General features: G+C 44.3%; 1 long non-coding RNA gene across 3 annotated transcripts; it reads left to right on the plus strand.

Moving 5' to 3' along the window:
• The first annotated feature begins 192 nt into the window (after window positions 1–192).
• Window positions 193–12,638, plus strand: LOC111947727. 3 transcript variants are annotated; one of them, XR_002873623.1, is made up of 3 exons: window positions 193–2,332; window positions 9,781–10,080; window positions 10,927–12,638. It is a non-coding gene; the product is annotated as an uncharacterized LOC111947727 (long non-coding RNA). The 3 variants fall into 3 exon arrangements; XR_002873624.1 differs by lacking the exon at window positions 193–2,332 and having other exon boundaries at window positions 9,510–10,080; window positions 10,927–11,207; window positions 11,279–12,638; XR_002873622.1 differs by lacking the exon at window positions 193–2,332 and having other exon boundaries at window positions 9,477–10,080.
• Window positions 12,639–25,813: the final 13,175 nt, after the last annotated feature.

Consider the following 25,813-nt stretch of genomic DNA (forward strand, 5'->3'; position numbering starts at 1 on the left):
CATTGAGACGGTAATAAAGTGATCATTTTTCTTTTTCATGTTCCTTTTTTGAACGAATATGGGTCACAGAGACACGGAAGTTACCGCTGAAAGCGGGTTAGTTTTGCCGGCGTACAGAGAGCATATCCGCGTGTATGACTTATGACGTGAATAATTACTGCGTTCGAACGGATTGATTATTGCGTTCTGAAGGAAATTATATTTTTGGTCCTCACTTTAGAAGGGTTTCTCTGTCTTATTTTATTTCGTTTTCTGTTTTACATATATCACCTTTAGTTTATTCCATAGCTAAAGTGTGTGCTTTCACTGAACTCCTGTGCATCCTGACCTCACATTCCTGAGATGTGACCTATGGACAGCAGCTGTCACTCATTCCCCTACAGAGGAGGGGGATGCTGACCTCTCGGGCACTGGCCAGCAGAAATGGAGCCAGCACTCTAATCTAAACCACCTGAAGAATAAGAGTATGGCTGTGAGAACCGCTCTGGATGTCCAGTTCTCAAGAAGAACAAAAGACTGAACTTTGACCCAGAACCTCCATGGATTTCCTGCTGTCAATCTGATTTGTTGTGGACAGGAAGGGACGGAGTTTACTGCAACACTAGGTGTCCCTTTGAAGTCATTCCCTGAGGAGAGGAACTGGTCACGGAGAATGACCCTCTACGATTGGCTGAAGGAGGAGACGGATCATCGATCAGCCAATGCAAGTGTTCCAGGGCGGAGATTCGACGTCATGTTTTCCGCGGGAGGAGGAAACCCGAATTCTCTTTAAAAGTCTGAGCAGAGCATAATTTTATTGTCTTCTTCTGTCTTGTGGTCTTTCATGTAAAACGCCTGTAACTTCTTGCGTTTTGAAGGCCTTCTAAAATGAGGACCCAGATCTGTTTTAATTCTGTCTTAGAACTTTTGTTAGGGAATAAACCTTCTGTGACTTTATCCGGCTGAATCTTGGTCTTATATCTCTCCCGACTAATAGAACATGCGTGGAAAAATCTCAGAGCGAAAGATATTTTCCTACAAACTTGGTGACCCGATACGTGAAGTCGGGGAACGGTACATGGATCGAGCCGGTGACGTATTTTTCGTATTTTTGAGACTTTCAGTGTAAAGTCTGGGCACGCTTCCTCCCGTCCACTTGGTCGACTTCTCACGCGGCCGCATACAAAACAGGTAAGCAGAAGCCTGCTGCAAAATTCTGCATATTGATTAAGTTATCTCATAGTTGAATAACTCAAATTGAACGAGATCTCGAGTGAGTGGGCGGTAGAGCTTCCCCCGAAAATAAATAAATAAATAAATAGATAGATAAATAAATGCATAAATAAATAAGAAAATAAATAAATAGATAGATAAATAAATAAATAAATAAATAAATAAAAGTTGACCCAAACTTTAAAGGGATGGTTGACTGTTAGTTTGTGACACCTAGTGTGCAACAACAGTACAGAAAAGGTATCCTAGGTTTATCGGTTGTGTTTGAAGAAATGTATTTAAAATGCATAAGGTTCCGTCTGTTTGTCCTAGAGACGCCCAAGGCGTAAAAACAGTGTAGTTTAGGAACTAATTTTTGCGCGTTTAGGTAATTTGGAAGACACTAACGGGGCAGCGGCCTCGACAAATTATTTTTTTAGATGGAGAGTGACCAAAGAAGGATTCGAAATTAACATCAAAGGCAAATATGAGGTATATGATGCATTTTGTCCGGACAAAATACGACTGGGGTGGAACAGACAATACGACGACGGACGACGGTGACGATTTGACTTGACAACAGCGGTGAAAATGACTTGAATGTGGATGAATGGAATGGAATGTATGAGATTTTGGAAAGAATGGGATGAAAAAGTGTTTGAAATCTGTGAATTTTAACTTTATTTCCACATTTCCTTGTTTATTGTGTCTATGGCCGCAGCCATCTTGTTTACGTCGAATGAACCAATGACTGGAGGTTTTAGTTGCTTTCGAATGTGTCGATGTCTATGATTGGCTTTGTTAGTACCACGTGGCCGGCGAGCCGGCGTCCCCGGAAATCGTAATGGCGAAACACGCTAGACTTTTACAGTTAGAGTTTGGGATCTAATCTGCGGTAAAATCATGGCGGGGATCGTCGTTATCGAGCGTGGTCATGACCTCGGTTGTAAGACGTCGTTTAAAAAAACAAATTTCAGTGGGTTTTCAGTTCGCAGAAAAAGTTTTTTAAGTAGCGCTGCGCTTCCGATGGAAGCCTCTGCCACCAGGCGAGGACATGACTGCATGCATGGCTGCAGCAGCCGGCTCTGGTCGAACGAAAACTACTTTCTCGGGAGGTTCCCCAAATCTTTTCAAAAACATGGTAAGGTAGCATCGGTCTAAAACATTTTGTGTAAAATAATTTTGCAATTATTTCAGTTTTTGTATTTTGAATATCTTTCTCTCATTTATTTGTATTTCCTAAATTACCAAGGTTTAGTTCAGTTTTGCTCAAAGACGTTTTATTGAAATAGTTATAAGCATTTGGTTCGTTTAGACTCAGACTCCCTTAAAACAGAATTTTTGCAATCTTTGACTTTGTTTATATGTTTGTTTTGATATTTCCCAGATCGTTAGGATTTTTGTGAAGTGCACAGCTGTGAATGTTTGAATGTGAAGCTCATGACTGGCGGTTTTGTTCGTTTGAATCAGAATCAGGAATATTTGAAAATTGTTATAAGAGAAAGATGAGAAAAGAGAAGGGGAAGTATTAACACTAGTTAGAAAAGATTCATTTCAGTGAAATGGTTTATTTTTTATGTGTAAGGTGTGTTGTTTTGTCTTTTGGTTTGGTTTTGAGAAAATTGTTAGAAGTTATTGTCTGCGTCTTGATTGTCTGTGTTTTAATAAACCTGTTGTGGTTTAGAGTGTGAATTGTGTTTTTTGATTAAATAAGGAAAACTGAATAAAGAATTAGGAGAATAGAAAGGTTTAAGCAGTTCATTTTTCACAGAAAGAGGTTGGTGCTGTCATCTTCTAGGTGACAAAGAGCAGAGGTTGATGGGAAGAGTGCAGCTCCACCCAAAACTATTTGAGGAGGTTTAACCATTACCCAATGTTGTAACATTCATTTTACACTAATTGGAATTCTTAATTCCCATGATGATCAGAATGAAAGGTGCACAATTTTGTATATAGAACATGGACAGTGCTCAGCAACAGCATTGAACAAACAAAGGCCTTCTATGACAGTGTAAGAAAAGTGTTTTAATTGTTAGCAGCGACATGATGACCCCCCATGTAACCCCCCCCTTTTTTTCCCTCTGTAAGCAGTTCCCATCTGTGGCATGTAGGATGGTAGGCTGATCTGCAGGTCATAAAAGTGCTGTAGTATAAAGGACATTTTGTGTGTTAGAACATTTACACTTTGTAGAATTTTTGCGATCAGCTGCCACAGTATGAACTGTGATGGTTATTACTAAGAGGCACTCAGTTTTGGTTTGCATTCAAGTTTGAAAGATAAATATGTTACTGTATTTTAGCAATTGTAGGTTCTGCAGCTTTAAGGAAAAGTTTGGATTGGTCAGATTGTTATTTTTAGCGATTATCTAGATTCTTATTAGGACCAGCAAGCCCTTCAGGACAAGTCAAACTAAGGGTGTTAATGTTAAACTGTAATGCTCAATTGATCTTGCTTTTTGATAAAGAACTGAATAAATAGCTGTTAGAATGTGTCTAAGAAAGTGTATTTTTTTTGAACATTTTGCTCCGCACCCGTTATATTGGTCACAGACAGATTTAGGGATTTTTTCTTGAATAGGCTTTTATCGCTGATCAACTGACTTTTGCAGTCACGGTGTTGGCATTTAACCTGAACAGGACACTAATGATTTTTCTAAATTTTTGTCCTTGGAAGCACATAACTTTATGTTTGCAGGAAAGGCAGCCCAGATAAGAGTGAAGTCCAGACCCCTCCTTAACCCTCATAAATCTTCATGCAGAACATTCTTCTGCCTAAGGGACACAAGAGCATGAGCAGATGCTCACACCTCCCCCAAAAGGACCTCAGTTAGCCTGAAGGGGGCCCAGTCAGAGGTGACTGACCCTGAGGTTAAGATAACTACTTCAATCATGTAAAGTATTACTGCACATTTGCAGGTTATAGAAAGGAGAAAGGGAGAAGTTGAGCAGCTGAAAAATCCACACATGATAAATGGTGTTTAAAAATAATAACATGAATTTTCAGTTTTGATGCCCTCAGAGACAGCAGAAGTGACGTGTCATGCTCAGCCATTCGTAAGTCGGGGACAGGAGAACATGGTGAAAACCCTGGGACACGTGAGCCACCCAGGAGACCCTAGCAGCATCTGGAAATGGCATCTGTGGCACTCCAAACCCTTGGGCATGTGATAGCCCACAACGAGGTACCCAACAGCAGAATGCACAGACCCAGAGGCAGAGGGTCTGGAGGAAAAATGAACAGTACCCACGACCACCCCAAGCCCCTCCTCCACCGTGGCGAGGACCACAGGGCAAGTCGGACAATACCACTTGATGATGCAGGAGCCATTGTCTTTTCCAAGATGAGAGGTAACCACTGATGACTCTAGTGGACACTGCCTGCTCTGACAAATGAACAAATGAATCCTCAAAACCTGCAAAAGACCATCCGACTGACTTTTGACCAGATGGTGGAACATTCATGTATGCATTCACTAAACACGCCTGTGAATCTGTTGGGATGAGACAGTCTTGTCAAAAACAGGAGCCAGCAGACTGGATGCCATGCCAGACCCCACAGCCAACCCCCACTGCAGACAACCAGAGGGCCCTGAAACGCCAGGTGGTTTCATGGGTTTCAGGCGTGAAAGCCATGACTCCTGTCCTCAAAGCTCTATTTCCGCCTCCGAATGGTCTGACCTGTACACTCTAGGATTGACAGTACAGGGTAATATTTCAGCAGGTAGAAGGCCACACGTGGCATTTGAACTACACTGACATATATTAGCCCTGAGGGCGAGCAGCTTATTGTGCATTCATACACTCACAAATGCAATGATACTAGCTGTCAGACACAGCTGTATCCCACATAGGATTAGCACCCCCTGGTCATGAGGCTCTGCAACTCAGTCCTATGACTAAGTGGGGCATTAACAACACATTGGTAGCATTGTGTTTTTTCAGGTGTTCACTTTCCTCCCTCAATAAAAATGTACAGGTTAACCGTTCATCCAACGACTAATTCCTGAGTTCTGGACCATTTCTGTATTGACAAACATCGTGGCAGACAGAAGACAGCTCATGAAGATGCAGAGGTGCTGTTAAACACGCTCTCTGATGCTTCATGCTCCACAGGTTCATTTGATGTTGGTTCATGTTCCACGATTCCCTAGTGGTGCTTCAGGTAATTGCAGGAGCACAAGTTTTTAGATCTCAGTAATGCTGGTGCAGGAAGCAGATGGAGGGATGAAGGAAACTTTGACTGGTTTGTGGAACTCTGGTGTAGCATTCACATTCTTCCTAGTACTTCTTTTAGACTGGTCTTGAAAGCAGATGGTAAAATTTATTGCATAGCATATGATTTAAGGACTGTTAATTATGTCATTATTACTCTAGTTCTACCCGTTCCTGATCCATATTGCATGTTGTCAACTTTAGCTCGACAATGTGTGTTGTTCACTGCCATTGATTTAGCAAACCCTTATTTTTGCATTCCATTACGTGAAAATAGCAGACAGTTATTCGCATTTTAGTACATAGGTGTTAATAAAATTTCCTGGCATTTTCAGTCACTGTTTGCAGTCTCTCTGACAGGATATTGTGCTACTAGAAGGTAGCAGCTAGCTGAACAGACTGTTGAAACCTGCCTGTGAGTAATAAAAGATCTTCTGTTGCAGTTGTATGTTTGAGTTTTGAAATGCAACAGGAATTTGCACTTTAGCAGAAGGGAAGTCTCCTTTTTAGGCAGAACTGTTTTTAGCATAGGTTGTTCAATGTATATAGAGCGTAGGATGTCTACTTTGCAGCATAATCATCTGGAAATAGTTTGGACATGTTGGTTTTCTTGTGGTTGTAGTAGACACTTCTTTGTTTTGTGACGCACATGGACCCCTTGAGGTTGATGATAAATGACGATGGTGTGACTAACCTTACGGCAGTAAGGCAACGACAATACATGGTTTCATTTCTTTATGTTGTCATCTTGCCTTCCATAGGAATGTGGACAAACAACTTGTTCACCTTACCGGTGCACAAAACTGTTTGCTATATTTTTACTTTCAATTGCTCTAGTTTGTGTATTTATGCCTTATCTTTGTTTGGATCTGCATGGTTTCACCCAACTAGTGTCCTGGGGTTTCCCCCAGGCCAAGAGAGGGTGGAAAGGAGGTATTAATGATTCGTTGCAGGAAATTGTTTTAGTATTATCATGGTGTATTATCATGGTTTCAATTATCTTTGTTTCAATTATCATCGTTTGAATCTATTTGTTTAGAAAGAAGGTTTAAATGTTAATTTTGATAGACCTTTTTTACCTTTTTAGAGCTTGGTGTGTCTGTTCATCTGGTTATCTCATCCACAGCGAGGATGAAGGGGTTTTACCACACTGTCCTGAGGTGATAAGGAATGCTGGTGGAGTTAGAATCCACCACATGGGTCATTTGACGACAGCCCCTAATAAACTTGTCTTTATCTTGAATTTGCATACTCCCACCTATGTTTTCCATGAGCACGAGGAGAAGCAGACTATGGAGAGGACAAAGTGGTGGACATTTCCATCACATCTCTTCTGTGCATTTTTATTCTTGTCTTGTCTTGTTTTGTCATTGTTTTATTTTATTATTGTCTTTTGTTCTTGTTTTATTTTTTAAGTTTCTGACCCTAACCCTAATCAATATTTAGATCCACAGCAGACTCATCTTGGGGAGACACCCCAAGCTCTTTTGCAGCCGTTCTGTTGTATTAAATGTGTCAGATTGAATAATTACCAGGCTTATTCAGAAGTCCATAGGAGGCCAGGTCCAAGCTTGCCAGAGCTTGTGGGACATGCAGGAGGAGGACACGAGTGGTTAAGGCCCTGAATGACTTTTTGGATTTTGTTGCAATACTAACTAACTAACTAACTAACTAAGAATATTAACTAAGAATATTGCTATTCTTATTTATGTGGGCCATATGAATTGCAGCTTCTCCGATGGGACCCCCATGGAGGACATGGAAGAAATTTTCTGAATTAGGCTTGATGTCATGTTTAACATTTCTATTTTTACTCTTTCGTTGCCTGTGTGATTTTTGATTCTGCCTTAATATGTCTCAATTTCTCCCCTTAATTCCAGGTGTTCTTTTCTTACAGGAAGTGTTATTTTGATTGTCTTTGCTCTCTTTTTATATTTTTATACTTTTTATACTATAATATACAAGAATGTTTCTGTCTGAATGTAGGCTGATATGTTTTGATGGTGTAATGTGATAATGTGTTTTTATTTTTGTGTGGCCTCACTTCATGAGGCCAAGAGAGGGAACTGAAGGAAATTATATTTTTGGTCCTCACTTTAGAAGGGTTTCTCTGTCTTATTTTATTTCGTTTTCTGTTTTACATATATCACCTTTAGTTTATTCCATAGCTAAAGTGTGTGCTTTCACTGAACTCCTGTGCATCCTGACCTCACATTCCTGAGATGTGACCTATGGACAGCAGCTGTCACTCATTCCCCTACAGAGGAGGGGGATGCTGACCTCTCGGGCACTGGCCAGCAGAAATGGAGCCAGCACTCTAATCTAAACCACCTGAAGAATAAGAGTATGGCTGTGAGAACCGCTCTGGATGTCCAGTTCTCAAGAAGAACAAAAGACTGAACTTTGACCCAGAACCTCCATGGATTTCCTGCTGTCAATCTGATTTGTTGTGGACAGGAAGGGACGGAGTTTACTGCAACACTAGGTGTCCCTTTGAAGTCATTCCCTGAGGAGAGGAACTGGTCACGGAGAATGACCCTCTACGATTGGCTGAAGGAGGAGACGGATCATCGATCAGCCAATGCAAGTGTTCCAGGGCGGAGATTCGACGTCATGTTTTCCGCGGGAGGAGGAAACCCGAATTCTCTTTAAAAGTCTGAGCAGAGCATAATTTTATTGTCTTCTTCTGTCTTGTGGTCTTTCATGTAAAACGCCTGTAACTTCTTGCGTTTTGAAGGCCTTCTAAAATGAGGACCCAGATCTGTTTTAATTCTGTCTTAGAACTTTTGTTAGGGAATAAACCTTCTGTGACTTTATCCGGCTGAATCTTGGTCTTATATCTCTCCCGACTAATAGAACATGCGTGGAAAAATCTCAGAGCGAAAGATATTTTCCTACAGTTCGAACGACATAATTATTGCGTTCGCACGAGTTAATCATTTCGAGGGAACGGAATAGTATTTTGAGGGAACGGAATAGTATTTCGTGCGAACGACATAATAACCTGTGGGAACAAGATATATTTTTATAACTTAATGTCAGGACACGGGCTCCGTAGGAACCAACAAACACTGCAGAGCATTTTCCCTCCTTGTTCTGTCCTTCAGGGGCCTCGGCGCTCTGATGTCATGACAGTAGAGTTTGATTGGTGGAATGAGGCAGAATTGTCTGTTGTGCAAACGTAAATGTTTCCTGAATATTCAGACGTGTCGGCGTCTTGTTAAACACCCCAGTCCTGTGAAAACAGCAGGCTGTAGATGTTGGCGGCGGGAAACCTCTAAAGAGACAAATGGCGCCCCGGGCTGTTTGCAGACTTCCAAACAAATCCATTTGTTCTTCTGAAGCCAGTAAAAGTGGCAGCCTCCCTGCCGCAGATTGACTGCCCGCATTCCTGCCTCCTCCTCCTCCTCCTCCTCCTCCTCCTCCTCCTCCTCCTCCTCCGTTCTCTGACATTACTGTGTTTCTATGAGCGCTGCAGGTAATTGGCATCTTTTTCACACTCCTGCTCGCTTCCATCTCCTCTGAAGCACCTCAGTGTTTTATTTATACAAGAGATTGCAGTTTTTATTAGCAGGGTGAACCCCCCCTCCCCCCCCCCCTCCCTCCTGCATTTCAATCTGCAGGGCTGCTGTGGCGTGGCTTCATTTACCTTCTGCCCCTTTATGGATGTGGGGAGTGTCTACATGTTTGGGGGGGCACAGCTTTAATTGGAAATGCAAACATGGCACGCCTTAATTAATTCAGCCGCCGTTGAACTGCTTTATTGTTTTTGTGCAGGAGGGGGGGGGACGGCGCCTCTTGTAATAAATATTTGATCTCCTGAGAAACATTATTGGATTTCTTTTTTTCTCTTAATCTGTTTGCTTCATTACGATCCATAAAAACGAATCAAAAGCTGAAATCTGCGCCCAGCGCAGGTGAGCTGGTAGAATATCTGTCAGGGAGGGGGGTCCAATCATAGTATGAGTTCAATAATCCATACCAGACTTTTGCTGTATTTTTTGTCTCTGTTTTTTTTTTTTTTTGTGGTTAACTAAATTTTTGCAGGCCGTCACCTTAACGGTCTTAACCTTTAGAGGGGCATTGCCCCTCCTCGCTGATATCCCCCCTTGCTCAACAAACAATTCGCTCCTTTTCTCTTTTTCTAAAGTCTTCTCGGGTTTTTCACGACAAAACTTTTTAAATGACGCTTTTCACCTCCACGCCGCCGTACATCAGCTGCTGCACTCGGGGTCGTCAGGCAGCTGTCCTGGACGCTCAGCCTCAGCATCTCTGCCCCCCTCAGCACTCAAGGGCCAACCCCCCCACTGGAAGCTGTCTGATCCACAAACACAGTAAAGAGAATCTCCATTTCCATTGAACCTGCTCTCTTTCCAGATCCTGCCTGTTCAGAAAGCTCGGCGCCGTTGTGAGGAGGCTGGTATCTGCTGGCAGTCAGGCTGCTCTGGACTGGAGACTCTGGAGCGACAGAGCAGCAGGTTGGATGTGGTTGTTGACACCTGCATTCAGACGACCATAACGGCTTCATCTGCAGACTCTGCATCACGAGCCTCGGTGAGGCTCCATGTGGAGGAGGTGCTGTGGAGGACCGGCTACACCTGAGGACATCAGAGCAGAGCCAGACGTGACTCCAGGTTGACGCTGCTCCTCCTCCTCATTCCTTCATCATCGCTTCAGGTGTTTAATGTCTCCAGACTCTCCTCATGTTTCTCGCTGCTGAGATGTAGAGAAAAAAACACGACTCCATCCTGTTCTACCGCCTAAATGTTTAAGCTTTTTTTTGGTGAAACAGTAAATTGCTTTAAGAAAATGTATTTAGATAAAAAGTTAGTACTTTGTTTAAAGAAAAAAAATAATCTAAATTTGATTAAGTGAATGCAAAATGTTGCGACACTCTCCAATGGAGAAGTGGTTTTATTTTCCTCTGGGATTATTTTACTCTGTTTTTGTTACAGTTTTTCTCTTAATTTTACAAATTTTTACTTTAACAAAATATTTAAAGTAATAAAAATATTTTTTAAAAACAGGAAATAAGCAAATCATTCGTAAAGTTCCACTCCGATCATCTTCTGGTCTGTTGTCAAAGAGTTAGTGATCTTTTCATTATGACGACATTCTGAGCTAAAATCTAAAAACCTGTGTCATTTTGTGGGACATAGCTTCTGCAGAGCGACAGTTCATAAGAACTTCACCTCAATCCCGCTACCCTTCCCTTGTAGCTCCGCCCACCATTTGTTCTTTGCCACAAATCTTTTACCAACTGCATTTTTTTGTCTGCTCACAACGGTTTGGATAAAGAAATACTCAGAAATTCAATTTTAAGCTTATTTTCTTCACATGTCATTCGTCATGAGAAAAATGCACATTTTCATTGGAGCGGGTGTCTGAAAATCTCTCTTTAAATGAGGAAAAATCTGCCAGTGGGGTCAGAGAAATGCTCTTAGCAAGACGGTAAAACATGTTTTCTTAAACTAAGATTAGGTTGTTACTTTCAGACATTTTCTTTCTTCTTTTTCCCTGCAGCGTGAGTTTACGCAGGGACCTAAAACACACAACATGGACGGAGTCGTGACTGATTCCTGATTGTCTCCAGTGAACACACAGACTTGCAGGACAGAGTGGGACGTTGGTGATGACTTCTGAGTGACAGAGTCCTCCTCGTGTTCATCGATCTGTTTGCTTTCCCTCCATGGAAGCGGCTCTCGTGGCGTCCGCTCGTGCTCCTGCTCGTGCTCTGGCGTCGTCTCATCTTCTGCGGGCGCTGAATAATTGCAGATGCTGGTGGCGTGGCGTCGAGAACACATGTCAGCGCGTGATTTATAAGCCTTACTGTCAGCATGCAGATGAACACTAATGCAGTGTTTGCATTCTGCAGGCATTCACTCCGGGCTTTGACCCAACCAGCCCCAGAGGTGCGTCATCACTCCTCCTTCCCCTCGCAGCGCCGCGTCAAAACAGCACCAGCATTTCGTTTATCCCTCAATCCCTTCAAAATCAAGACTGTCTTTCTTTTCCCAGTGTTTCAGAGTCAGGGGATGACCTGAAAAGCTGCTTTCCAGGCTTACCCTGGGGGAGTCACTGATCCTCACTCCCCCGGACCCTTTGGCAGGACGGCTGTGGCTTTGTTTGGTTGAAAACCTTTAGGTTCAGCCTCAGATTCCTAAAGCTCCTGCTGGTTATGTCCTGATCCACTCAGAGTTTTAAGGCCCGACCCGCAGGAGCAAACCAGGAAAACAAGACCTCTTCTGTGGAGTTCAAGCATCTCCACAGGAGAGCAGAGCCAGAGCTTAGGAAAGAGATTCAGTTACATTTAAAGCTGTGAAGGTTTACACTCCCATCATGCAGGATTAGCTCTGGATGCAGGATTAGTTCTGATGGTTTTACCTTCTGAAGGTCTGACGCTGCCAGAGAAATCCTGGAGGAAAGGTCAAAGTGTCTGTAAAATCTAAAGATTCAGTCTCTGGGAGGGGATTGTTTCTGAGAGGGGAAGAAACATCTCTGCCCGTCGGCGGCGGCGATGCTCAGGGAAAGGTCGGCCATCATCAAAAAGGTGCGCTGATCAAAAACCAGCTGCTCATTATTCAAATGAAGACCCAAAGCAGCTGCAGAGGTTCAGAACTCGGCGCTTTGGTCCTCTCATCCCTCAGTCTGGGTCTCGGCTCCGTCTGGGTACCCAGAAGGCAGCTGGGGGGTCCCAAAGAGCAGACCTGCAGCGGAGCGGCAGCCTCTATTTTCTCAGGGTGACAGGAGGATCATCCTGCAGAAGAGAGCAAACAGTCTGACAGAGATGCTGTTTTGACAGGGATTTCCTCACCTGTCCGTCTTCAGGAGCGTGTCGCCACATCTTTGCTGTTTTCTGAGCAGTCGCTGGGATTTCTGTTAACAAAGTCTCGGTTTGGCTTCACAACAACATTTTGGATTCGTTTGTTTGGAACAAAAATGGCAAAGAAATGTCATGCTGATCAAAATTGCAAATCTCTTCACTCCAGAACCGCTGTAGTATTTTCATTTCCTTGAAGAGAATTTTCCAGTTTTCCTTAGACACTGCCGTCTGTGCTGCCACGCCCACATTGTTGTCATGACGACAGTAAAAAGCGCAACCATGTTTTAATGGGGTCTATATCCTGCTTCTCTTAAGCCTTTCAGAGTAAACTTTATCCATGTATACGATTATATGTTACCTTTGGCACACTAAAGAACTATTTCTTTTTATTAAACTTGTTATTTTTCCAGCGTGTCAGTGAGACGACTCAATCTGTGAGGCTCCGCCTTTCTCTCTCTGTAGGTGCCGCCCATTTCATGATGTCATCCTAGAGTCGGCCTTTGCAGCGTTTCTGCATTTCTTCCACGAAAACAAACAATGTCCGAACTTTTGCAGAGATGGACGTGCGTTTGTTCATGTAAAAGGAAAGCGTTTAGCCGATCACCGCCAGCTCCACGTAGAAAGTGGGTGTTAGTTTGGGGGGGGGGCGGAGCAGACCTTTCCTGAAAGGGGCGGGTCCTCACTTTGTGACCTCACAATGTGAGAACCCACTGGTTTTCGTGGATTGGGAGGGGCTGTTGCTGAGAGAGCAGGATTTTAGAGGATTACTCAGAAATGAATGGATCAATGCGGCTTTGGGTTTTTTTTTTGTGAGGAATGAACATTATTCAACACTTAAAAGCTCAAAAAGTTGATTTAGCATGATATGGACACTTTAGGGTTTTTCTTCAAGCATGCTCAGCATTGTACTAACTCGCCTCATGGGGGGGCCACATGAAACTGATTTCCAAAAACTTCATGGTGTTTGCCTCAGAAAAACCAAAAAACGTTTGGATTTTAGATGTTCACGTTAGGAGAGAACACAGCTGCATCCGGATTGGATGTTCACCTCTGACCGAGCTGTTCTTAATCAGTTCAGCAGCGTCTTGGACCGCCTGTTGCTTTTCTTCTTGCTTTGTTCTGACTTTCCTCCAACACGTGTAGAGAAGCTGCTGCAGATTTACCTTCCTAATCCTTTAAAAAAAAAAAAGCATCAAAAAGTCTGTGATCTGTTGTATTCAGAAACTGTCCTTTTCTGTCGGGACTTAAATCTGCTGCAGAAAAACAAACAAACATGTCAACTCAAGTCTGTTTAAGGTGATTCCAGGTGATCTGAGCGCGCCACACAAAAACCATTGGAGGACCCACAAGCGTCATGATCCAGTTCTGATGGTTTCAGTCCGTCAGAACCATCCTAGCCTTAAAAACAGATGAACAGCAGCTGTTGAAGATTTAGAGAGAAGTTCCATTCAATAACACACTTCAGAGAAAAAAATTCAGAACATTTTAGATCCATTTAGAGTTTCAAAAGAAGCAAAGAATGAAACTGAGAAAAGATGTGGCATTAAACTGAAGAAAAAAAACAAAACAGGGAAACATTGAAGAGTACATAAAACTGTTCAGATGAACACAATAACACACAACAACAAAGTCAACAGAGAAGACAGCAAACAGAAAATGTCATTTCATAGAAGAAATTGTTCAAGGACAAAAACATGATAAATCAAAGCTGAACCAGAAAACAACTGAATAAAAGAATGGAAACAGAAAATATGACTTTTCAGAGCAAAGTAACAGTAAATTATGCAAACAAAGACAAGAAAGCAGGAGGAGGAAAAGCCGAGTTTCAGAGATGTTTGAAGGAAAATCTTTACCTACGGATTTTTGTTTTCTGGAAGATGATCTCAGAATGAGATGCCACAGATTCAGACCTGCAGCTCTGCATAATAAGGCCTCAGGTGTGTCACCAGCTCGTTAGGATTCACCTCCTGCTCACGAGCTGAACCTGCGGCTCACCTGAGGGAAATCCACCTGCAGGTTAACAAGGTTAATTATTTAATATTTAGACGCCCTCCTGAGAGCGCCGCAGCGGACGAGGGGTTCAGGGGGGCCTCGCCTCAATGAGGGAGTCTGAAGCCGGGGGGGGGGGGGCAACCAGACGTCCAAAAGGACTTATAATTATTATTGTACAGAACCCAGAAGAGAAAAACCAAACGAGACGGATGTCCGGCTTTAATGGTACAAGATTCATTTTCACTCCTTTCTAGCAGATTCTTTTCCAAAAAAGTGTTTTGTTAAGTTTTGGGTTCAGATCTTTTCTTACTCTGTGAATCTAAGTCTGTGCTTCACCTTCACAGAAACAGTAGATCAGATTTTCATGTAAAAACTTGTTCCCTAAATGAAGGACTCTGCAAGGTCAGTGCTGTCATGATTGTGCAGAAGAACATTTCCCTTGTTTGGACGCCGCTTCGTGACGGAGGAGAAGAAACCTGATCTCCACAAACAAAAAGAAGTAACTCCTCCCCCTTTGGAAGTGTGGTCTGAGGATCAGATGACAGATTGATGTGGTCAGACAGGGGAGCAGGGGGAGGAGCTTAGTCACCTCTTCATGTCACAGCTCTTCATGAGGATATGCCGTCAGGATGCAGGAAGCTGGAAGTGGCGGCCGAAGATGCTGAAGGGGGGGTTGACACAAGGCCGCCGTGGTCAAACTCTGACTTTGCCGTGTCATTTGAGCAGCTCTCTGGCGGCGTGTTACCTGGATTTCTGAGCGGTGAAAGCGGTGAAAAACCTGGTTCCATGTCGGCCTGCAGATTTTGTTTTCAGTAATGATCAAATGTCTGCCTATTTTTACTCATTTTTCATACATGTTTGAATATATTTACAAATCCTACAGCACCATCTTGTTCAGGTGTGTGAACATCTACCAAGGGGCGGGGCTTACTGAAAGGTAGACAAGCTGATTGGTTTGGATTTGTGCTTGTGGGGGACATTGAAGAGAACAGGAAAGAATTAAATGAAAAATGCTGTAATGGCTTCAGACCAGGCAGATGGAGGCGGGGCTTGTCCTGTCAGATTCTCTCCATCCGTCTTCAGATTCAGGATTTCTGGTGGCGGAGCAGAAGATTAAGCAGAAACACACTTCCCTGTGTTTGAATTCTGTATTTCTGAGACGTTCTCATAATTAACAGGCGGACTGTAGATGAACATGCACTCGTGCTCCTGAGGTGAGAACACCTATAACCCTTCTGCTGTCTTGTGGGTTCCAGATGACCCCACTCCCAACGCCAGCGTGCCGCAGACCCCACTCATGAGGCCGGAACGGGTTCTCCGGCGGGTTTGGATGTTCTTGAACTGTCTCCGTCTGATCAATTTAGACTTCCTGATGGCTCCCCGGTGACCGACCTCCTCTCCTTCATGCTCTGCTGACTCAGAACGCATTGATTCACATTCTTAAGGTCGTGTCACACAGTCTACGATTTGCACATTTTCCACGTGTGAAATGTTAGTCTTCCGTGATACATGCGTGACATACGTAACTCATAGGTCATTCCTCGTGTGCAGATGTCTGTCGAGGGTTTCGGCCAACAGGTCTTTACGGGAATTCCAAACACAGTCGGTGTGTTCGCACCTTATCAAGGCCCTGACTTAGAACTGGTGCAGTTTAACCCATAGAACCCACGGTGACGTCAGTGTCGCAGAAAAAGATCAGAAATGGATTCTGTGCTCCACTTGGTTTGTGGTCAAATACACATCATTTTATTGTTAAGAAATAAAGGGTGTGGGTTCTTAAAACTAAGAATCAGGAAAGCCCACAGCAGGAGCTGTCTGTGGTGCTGATCCGATGTGATTTCTGCTCAGTGATCCGAATGTCAGAAGTTCAGTAAAAGCGCGGGTTTGTGGCTCAAAGCGTCATACTTGTTTCAAGGTTTTAGCGTGTTTCTTTTGTGATAAATCTCTGAAAATTTCACACAAAGACCACAACGTTTCTCCTTAAAAGCAAGTAAACAGTAAAAACGCAAAATAAGAAGACTGCCCCTCCCTGGCGCTAGTCCTGTGTCAATACCACTGGCTGAATGCGTCAGTGGTGTAGCCATGCCGTACCCAGCCGCCTTCGCCTCCCGCCGACAGATTGTATCCGTGCTGCAGAAGTTTCCCTAAAAGTTCCCAGAAGCTCAAAAACCAGGAAGCTGATGATCTGCATGCTTGTGCATCACTTAAGATTCACTTCAAATGATCTAAGGACAGGCCGCACACTCCCCATTTGAGAGCCATCTGTGCCCCCACCCCCGTTTCAGGGCTGCTGCTGCCGCTGCTGTGCTCCTCCACACCCGACACTTGTTTGCTCTCAGGGTTATCGCCTCTGAATACAGAAGCCAGTGTGAGACCAGGGCTGAGGTCAGGAAAACTGTCATGGAAAAAAAAAACTGCAGAAAAGCCTCATTCTGTCCTGCAGCAGCAGCAGCAGCAGCAGCAGCAGCAGCAGCAGCAGCAGCAGCAGCAGCAGCAGCAGCAGCAGCAGCAGCAGCAGCAGCAGCAGCAGCAGCAGCAGCAGCAGCAGCAGCAGCAGCAACCGCCGCCGTTCCAACAGCAGCTGTCCTGGACTGAAGAACCAGATTGGTTTCAGAACTCTTTCTTCCACTTGTGGTCGATTTTGGTCACTTTTCTGTACATCTGCTCCATGGATTTGTGTGTTTAATATTTGTCTGAATGCATGCACTGATTCATCTGATTGAGGCTCTGGGGGTCTAAAATGCTAACCAGGATGGTGGGGGGGGTTGCAGGATTGAACAGAAGAATCTTTCAAAAAGTGAATTTATCTGTTCAATATTCATTAAATCCTATTGTTGTCATGTTTTCCTCTGTTATCCTGATGTTTCTTCTTTCAGATTTTGAATCACACATCTGCTCTTGTTTCTCGTCATCGGTGGCGTCACTTTCTTATTGTCTCTTAATGCTTCATTCTCGCCACGCTTGAGTTCGTGTTGTTAGTTTTCAGTCGTGCTGAAGCTCATTAGCTGGATTATCTCCGTTTCCGTCTGTTCTTCTGGGTTTGGGTTTCCAAAAACCACATCCATCCTTTAAAGGTCATTTTTTTAAACATTGTCCTCCCTTATCTCGCTGCTCCTTAAACGACATTTAGGTTCAAAAGGTTCCTCGCGTACCGAATGCTGTCCCTTCCAGAGATGCGAGGTCATCGTTATGCAAACCGCCGTTCCTGCTGACTTCTGTAGAAAATCTCGTCATCCGTTCCACGCCGCCGTGAAAAATCGAGGAAATCAGAAAAGAATGAAGTCGGATCTGTGAAACACCGGTGAGGTAACTCACCAAAGCGGGAGACAGACTTGCTACTTTATGGAAGCAAGAAAAAAAAGCTTCACTTTTGATGAGTTGGATATTATGGGATGGATCTTTCTGCAGTGTTCCGTGTGGAGGTGTTCACTTATGGAGATTCATCACTTATAGAATTTTTGCAACAATTCTTGGTAAAACATAGTTTTAAACACCTTTATTTTCATGGCGCAGAGGTAGAGCGGTTGACCTCTGATTAAAGTATTGAAGGTTAATTTCCTACCTTTCCTCCATATGTGTCAAAAGCCTCATTTCTACTAGGCGGTGTAGTCCGGCCCGGTCCAGTCCGATATTTTGAGTGTTTCAATTATAAAGTCAAGCCGAACCGAACCGTCCTTTTTTTTTTTTTTGTCGGTTGTATGTTCATAGAAAAATCGTCACTTTTAAAACCGGTTGATTGGCTGAAGTTTAACCAAAGAAAGCTCCAAGAAAGCGGGCGTATTCCTCTTTTGTAATTGTTGTTAGCTTCACCCCGCATGCGCCCTGACAGTCCAAGTTTGAGTGGAAACGCTCACCTGAATAACCTGGACCGTTCCAAACTGGACCGGACCGCTCAGTGGAAACCTGGCTAAAGAGAACCAGACGTTGCTCCTGGCGGTTCTAAGTTGGCGCCAGTCTTCAGGAGTGGAGCCACCATCAGAATTTGAATGTGTGTGTGACTGTAAAGCGCTTTGGGCCTCAAAACAATGTGGTCACACGCCATAAAAGTACAAAACATTAGCCATTTGATTTATTGTCGGCCATATTTAGTTAGTTTTTAAAAACAGTCCTTGGATTTAGTTTGTATTCCTGAAGCCCCTTTAAAACAGAACCAGACTTGGGCGTCTCCAACTTTACTAGTTTTAACTTTGGTGCCTTTAAGAAACTGTAAGTTGACGTGTTTTTTGCCTTTTCTGCAGATTGTTGATAAAGACATTCCTAAATCGACACTAAGTATTAACAGAGCTATTTTAAATGTGTGTTCTTGTCGCATGAAGCCAAAGTAGCTCCGTTCTTCCGCTATTACAGTGTTTGGTTTCATTCCCACAGAAGGTTTTAGGCTGGAAGTGTTTTAATAAAAATCTGAATTATTGTTCATCCTTCTCCTCCCTGAACATCAGCTCTTCAGAGATACCCCCCCCCCCCCCCCCTGTTCTCCTCCTCTCTGAATAATTGACGTTATCCTGAACCGCCTCGCCCTTGGTCTCAGTCAGTCCTGCTGGAGCGGGTACAAACTGATAACAGGCTCAGGATGTCATTTATAATTAGTCTCCAGGTGCCTTGTTTCTGACCCCCCCTCCTGTGTCGCGTCTCTGCAGCTTCTGCTTCACCCTGTTCAGACGCTGCATCCATGAGTCTGACCCAGGATGTAAAGCAGAGCTACACCTTCAGAGCTGAAAGCTGATGTTGTTTGTGTCCATCAGGGTGGGGGAGCAGCTCCATCTGCTCCAGGTGGAGGTGGAGCAGAGTTTGTCCTGTTGATGCCCGGTTCTGACGCTCTGGAGGACCAGAAGATGAGGATGTTATTACTGCTGCTGTTTACAGAGACATTTGTCCCTCTTTCCTGGGGGGGGGACAGCCCTCCCCCTCGTGAGACAATCTTGAACGGCGTGCTCACATCTCTGCTAATGCGTCCTGGCATGTGTGAGACTCTGCTAGCTTCGTGGTCGTGAGAACGCGGCGGATCAGCTGCAGGTCGGCCTCCTCGGATTCAGCTGAGCTTCCTCGTTGACCCCCGGTCACGCCGGCGCCTAATTGGTTCCGGACGCCGTCTTTCCTCGCCAATTAAAGGGGCGACGGCGGCAGTGTGGGAACGCTTTCCTGTCGGTGTCAGCTTCCATTCAGGAGTGTCAACCTCCAAACAGACACAACAAATGTAGAAAAAGACACGTCTGAACATCATTTAGCTTCAAACGTTCAGCTTTTTCTAAAGTCACAAAACCTTCCATCTGTCTGAATATTCAACATTCGTCTCACAGACGGCTGTTTCAGGGGGAAACGGATCACATTTGGAAACCAAGTCAGAAATGTAAAAAGTTGCTGCATCCAATAACAGGGCCCTTGCATGGGGGGGGTTAACTGTGGTTTATACAGTAAAGAATCATCTAACATCTGAGTCAGGGGGTGTTTGTATCCCCGGGGGGCTGATTTCAGACCCATGCATTTCAGTGACAGAGCTGGCCTTTCCATTCTTTCTTCTGTGGGGGGAGACTTTCTTTCTTCGTTGGGGATGGGGGGTCAGCCCTCTGCCGCCACCCTTCACTGGGCCGGTGTGTGCAGGCGCCTTTGGGGTGGCCCTAAACTGATCCGAGGGGGAAAGTACTTTACGATCGTTGGGCAGTGGCAGACCTTTTATCTGGGGGGGTCTGTCTGGTCTCCTTTTTCGGGGGAGTCTGGGGGGGTTCCTGTCTACCTGTGCTCCCCATTGTGGGTTTTATGTAGGCGTGTTCAGAGCTTCAAAAATCAAAAATGTGGTTCACCTGCTGAACAGGACGAACATGAAGAGGAAAAAAAATCCAAGTATTGACTCAACCGAATCGTCCACAGCAGAAATGTAGATTTGGAACAAAGGCAGGCATCCCTGAATCATACAAACAACTTAAGTGTTCAGCATTTTCAGAATGTTTTCTGAGTCAGAACACAAATTTCACCTGGTTTCTCGTCAGGTCGTCTGGATCGTTTCTCTTTAGCAGCAACAACTGCCTGTCAAAGTTTTAGTTCAGACGTCATTTTATTGTGAAATTATTGGAATTTTCATGTTTTTCTTCATGAAAAAATCCAAACTGAGAGAATAAAACCGCCTTCAGGATTTTCCATTACAGAACAGCCCCACACCATCACATCACCACCTCCATGCTTGACTGTTAAGTCCAGATGTTTGGGGCCACTCCCCTTCCAGGAAGATCTTAGTCCAGATGTTTAGTGGATCATGCAGATGTTCCTCTGCGTCCTTGTTGTTCTTCCATGGATCCTGAATGCAGTCAGGTCAGACCGGACCTTCTGACCACGTTCACCTGGATGGGTCCTGCTTGTTTTCTTGGTTTCTTCCCTGAGTGGATGACGGTTCTGCCCGAGGTTCTCTGGAGTTCCAAAGGGGCAGATGCATCTTTTCAGAGAGAATCTGATGAAGTTGTTTCCCTCATCAGGTGATCAGGTCTGGATGTACGTTCAAAACCCTTCACTTCAGCCGTAAACCTTGCTGCTGTCAGACCTCAGGACAGGGTTTCTGCTTTGCATTGGAGCAGACCTGACCTCAGCCCCCACCAGCTGTAGACCCACCCTCTCCTACAGTCGTTTTCTCGTACTAATTTGCCGCTTCACCAAGTGACCAAAGTGATTTGTAAAGGAATGCAAACGATTGTTCCGTTTCCGTTCAGCTGAGGGTTCTTCTGAAAACTGAGCAAATGTGTTTTTATCTGCAGACAAAGCTGGAGCGGCTTCACCTCTGGATGACCTTTGGTCCGGGTCTCTGCTCGGACCGGCAGCAGCATCACTTTGACACATGGAGCCGTGGATGGAATCACTCTGCAGTAACTAGCCGCCAGAGCTAAGTGGGCTCATTAGAGCGTGATGGGAGCTGTGATGATCAATGCTAATCTATGCTTGGACTCTGACGCCAACAGTAATTATGGGATATTTGCACAGCGCGTTATGGATGAGCACATTACTGCTCGTCTTGTTTGTGTTCCTCATCCGTTTCCCGACAGGAACGTGGTTCTCAACCTGGGCTGGGCCGGCCTCAGAGGGCGGGAACGAGCCGCGGAGCCACGGGTCCTGAAATCGCAGCAAACAGACGATTCGGCAGTGAAACGACGCACCGCTTTGCGGAGGTACAGCACATATAAGTATAATCACGTCAGAATGATTGATGTGCTGAAAACTCAGCCAGAACCTGGGAACCAGCAAATCCACCAACTTGCTCTCGTCTCTGAGAACCGTCATGTGGGCTGCCGTAGCTCTCGTCCTTCACGCCGTCATCTTCCTACAGTAGAAGCTCGCAGAGGAATGAGGAACGTTCACCGTCCAGACGACTCTCACAGTCTTTGAGTCCAGATGGAAACTGACCTGAACGATGCTGCTGCTGTCGATCCTGAAACTGATGCAAAAACCCTAAAACGAAAGGTTTAGACGGAGTTTCACCAACAAACAGATGATGGATCCAAAAAGTTAAATGTGTTTGATAAAGAAAAGGGAAACTGAGAGGTCTACAAACACAATAGTATAATAAAATATTACAATTAAATTAACAGTTGAAAGAAACTTGAAAAATATTGGATGTTTGTAGTTTTAAACTTGTTTGTTTCTCTCAAAAAAAGGTGTCAAAGAAGTTTAGATCCAGTGCGTCTGCCGTCAGAACAACGTAAAGATTGACTTTACAGACGTTTAAACTTACACTTGTGTATTTTAATTTTACTCCATAATGCCATGTTTTAGTCTTAGTCGCTTGCACCCGAATGTGGGGGGGTTAACCCTGGTCCTGCGGGTTTTGGGATTGTCCGGGTCTGTGTGCATGACATCATCCTAGAGTCGGCATCTGATCTTTTACAGCGATGGATGTGTACATTGTGTATATGAAAGGAAAAGCGTTTAGCCGATTTCACAGAGGAAGTGGGTGTGTCTGTTAGCCTGGGGGCGGAGCTGGCAGCACAGAGTCTTTCTAAAAGGGGCGGTTCCTCACTTTGTGATGTCACAATGTGCGCGTCCACCCGTTTTCAGGGGTTGGGCGGTGCTCAGAGAGCAGGTTTTCAGAGGTAACTGCGTGAACGGACGGGGAATGAACATTATAAAACACTTTTGTTTGCCTGATGTAGACCCTTTAAGGGGAGAGCACATGTGTGTCTTGGACAGCTTTAGTCAGACAGTTGCTGTTTGGTGTAAGTGACAAAGCCGTCCATCCCGCACAGGACCATTCCTGGAGTCCTTCAGCTGTGGTTCCCTCAGACACAGAGATGCTGCAGAGCTGCAGTCTGACCGTCTGCAGGGGAAACAGAAAGGCTGAACGTCTCTCAGTTTTCGGTGTCCTCAGATCTGATGCTGTCCTCTGCAGCCGCCTCTTCTCCTTCCCGCCGGCTCTTGGAAACTCACTTTGCCGGCTGTTGTAAATTGGGGGGGGGCAGACAGACGGAGGCTCAGTGCCACCTCCGCTCCACTGGGAGCGCCGGTGCTAATTGTGTAGGAGGAAGAAGATTGTTCAGGTAGTAATGAAGGACTGTTTGGTAACCCTGCTGGGGGGGGGGCTTGTACGTGAAGTTGTGTAGCAGATGATGGGGGGTTTATTGAAGCGGTGGGGGGTGAGCCTATGATTCTGTGGGAAATAACCTTGATTTAATGATATCTGTGGCCAGTTACAGTTTGATTTATTTCTGAATCTTGTTGCAAATGAAGAACTAAATGTATTATCAAGGTCACACGGCATGTTTGAGTCTCAGTTTATTAGTTCACACAATTTAATTTCAGCGTGCTGGAGTTTATTCTGCCAGAAGAAACGATGCAGAGAGGCTTTGCTGCTCCGCCACACTCCTGATTTATGAACTGAGCACTTTGCTCGGCGTGTGATGTGATCATGTTGACTTCAAACAGATCCTTTCTGATGGGTTTGCTGGATTGACAGCAGCTTGAAAACTGTTGATGAGAAGCTGTTTTTGCCAAACGTGGTTTTATTTATGTTTATGAAATGATATGGATTTGCAGAGTAAAAAGAATAAGCCGTCCTGACCGAAAACGCTCAAAGCGGAGCTGCTGATCTTCTTCAAGGCCGTGTCACGCAGCCACCGCTTACTGAGGACAACTGGTCAGAATTAACGTGGAAAAAGTGAGAAAAGTTGAGGTATTTACATGAAATTTTCACAGATGTATCGAACCACGTTAAAACCACGCAAATAACACGTAAACCAACGTAGAACATGAACCGTGCGTGATTATTGAGCTGTTACAAGTGTCTCAAGAACAGGCAGACGGCTGGATCCAACCACAGCAGGTTTATTAGCTGAGCTAAAAGTCCACAAAGCTAAATCAGGGTCAGACAGGCAGAGGTCAATTCCAGACATCAGAGGAGAGACGGGGGTAGTTAGAACCCAGGCAAGAGTCGGGGCAGAAACAGAAGACCATGCTGAGTAATGAAGGCATAGACAATACTTCCCACTGAAAGGCTCAGTGCTTAAGTAGACTGTGATTGACAGAGCGAATGAGAGTCAGGTGTGTGGCATCCAGGAAGTGCATGCTGGGAGATGAAGTGCATTCAGTACTCTGGAGACTGTTCCCCCGGGTGACCAGAGGGGAAGAACGATCTCTGACTTCTGACAAAATACAATTCATTAGAGATTTGTGCGTCAATTACATACTTATGTCGTAAAATATGCACCGTATACGCAATATAAAAGTTAAACATCTGTGGTAAATGCATGAAAAGCCCGTTAGACATTTGTGGAACAGTTGTGGAAAGACACAAATTTGCATCTCACATAAAAATCATGCACAACTGCACAGGATTTAAATAATAATTGTGTATAAACTATGTAAAATAAGTGTAAGTAAAGTAAAGTTTGAACAGCTCAAAGCGAATTCACATAGAGACCCGTCGGCCAGAACCCTCGACAGACATCTGCGCACATCGACGACTGACATACTCATGAATGACATACGTGTCTGACCAAAGACCAAGATTCCATAGGTGGAAAATGTACGTACTGCTGTGTGACATTTCAGTTCGCTTAGTTTTTCAAAATAATTCAGTCTCTGAGGAAAAGCAACAATGATGAATGCTTAAAAGTCTGATCCAAAAATGTGGATTTTTGAGAAAAGTTGTACGAACTTCACTGATTTCTGCAGCTCTGATTCTTTGCTAAATTTTCCTTTTGGGACGTATTTGTTCCTCAGTCTTACGAGCCGAGCCTTTCGGGGGCGGATGAGCTTTCTCCTTGCTTTGGATTATTAGTTATGTTAATTGAACGCGGTGGTATCTGGGAGGCGATTGGCCCGTCTCCTTTCTTTTAGGTTGGACGTCATCGCCTCGTTGTCCTGGTTGGCCTGGCACTCCATCTACAGCGTCGGCCCCGCCCCTCTGCGCTGGAGGCACGGACACATAAGCTGACGTGGCCCAAGCACCAGGGCGGCTGACTTTTCTGCTCGCCATTTGTGTTTTGTGCACGTATTTGTGTTATGTTTCGGTTCTTGGCACATTGGAATGATTTCTACTTATACCCGTTTGTTTGTTTAAATGCTTTGTTTTACGGGCATGTTGTTGTATTGCTGCTTCCCTTTTCCCTCCCACACCCCGGGGTCGTAACCCTCAGACTGAACACATGTGGGTTCCTCATGAATGTGCAGAGCTTCACTATAGAACGCAGAAGAACATGTGTGAAGATCTCAGAGGGTTGCAGTAGCCGACGTCTGCTGTTCTGAGAAGGAAGGCTCAGTGAGAAGCAGCAGCGTGGAGACAAGAGTCCTCAGGATTTCACAGCTTCTGCAGTTTGCGTGGGAAGAAGATCATCTCCTGAGTGGAGCTCCATGTCCTCCACTTTGTAATTATTCACTAATGATCAAAAACAGAAACAGCTATTTCCTTTTCAGATTAGATTAGATCCCACGATGGGAAATTCATTTATCTGTGGCAGCAACAATGACATTCATAAATAACATCAAAAAAGGACATCAAAAAGGACATTCATATAAAATAAATAGACATTAAATAAATACAGCTGCAAAAGTGCAAAAAAACACGTGATCAACTGTAAAAACATGTAAAAAAAATGTTTATTTCTTTTTATACAAATATAAGTAAGTAAGAAAGTACACACCAAACAAACAACCGTTTAGGAACAAAGACATTTTTAGATGGTTATCGTGATGTCATTCCTTTCCAAATTCAGCCAGCGTGTCATGATTGGTCTCTTCTGTTTTGTCAGTGTTTTCCAGGTTAGCTGTGACTCTCCTGGATGCCCCGCCCACCTGCCCCGCCCACAGCTGGAATGATTTCATGAGGTTTCATTGGCAGTGTGTTTTCTGATAATGTTTTCCCTAATGCATAGAACACTTTCTATTGTAATGCTGTACATTCTGATTTTATGACTTAATCTTTGAATATTTTGATTTTGTTCAAGTCCTTCTTCGTCCCGGTTTTTCCTCCACAGGCCAATCGTGAAACAAAGTTCAGCAAAAAAAAACTACAAATCCAGCATCTCAGCCTCTGCAGGCCTCAGGTAGCTCAGGTAGGGCGACAGAAGACGGAGTCCCGGAGTTCTGAGTGTGTAAAACTTTGTAGAGACCTACGTTTCTGTA

This window comes from Oryzias latipes, chromosome 8 (genome assembly GCF_002234675.1).
Source record: "Oryzias latipes chromosome 8, ASM223467v1".
NCBI classification, from domain to species: domain Eukaryota; kingdom Metazoa; phylum Chordata; class Actinopteri; order Beloniformes; family Adrianichthyidae; genus Oryzias; species Oryzias latipes.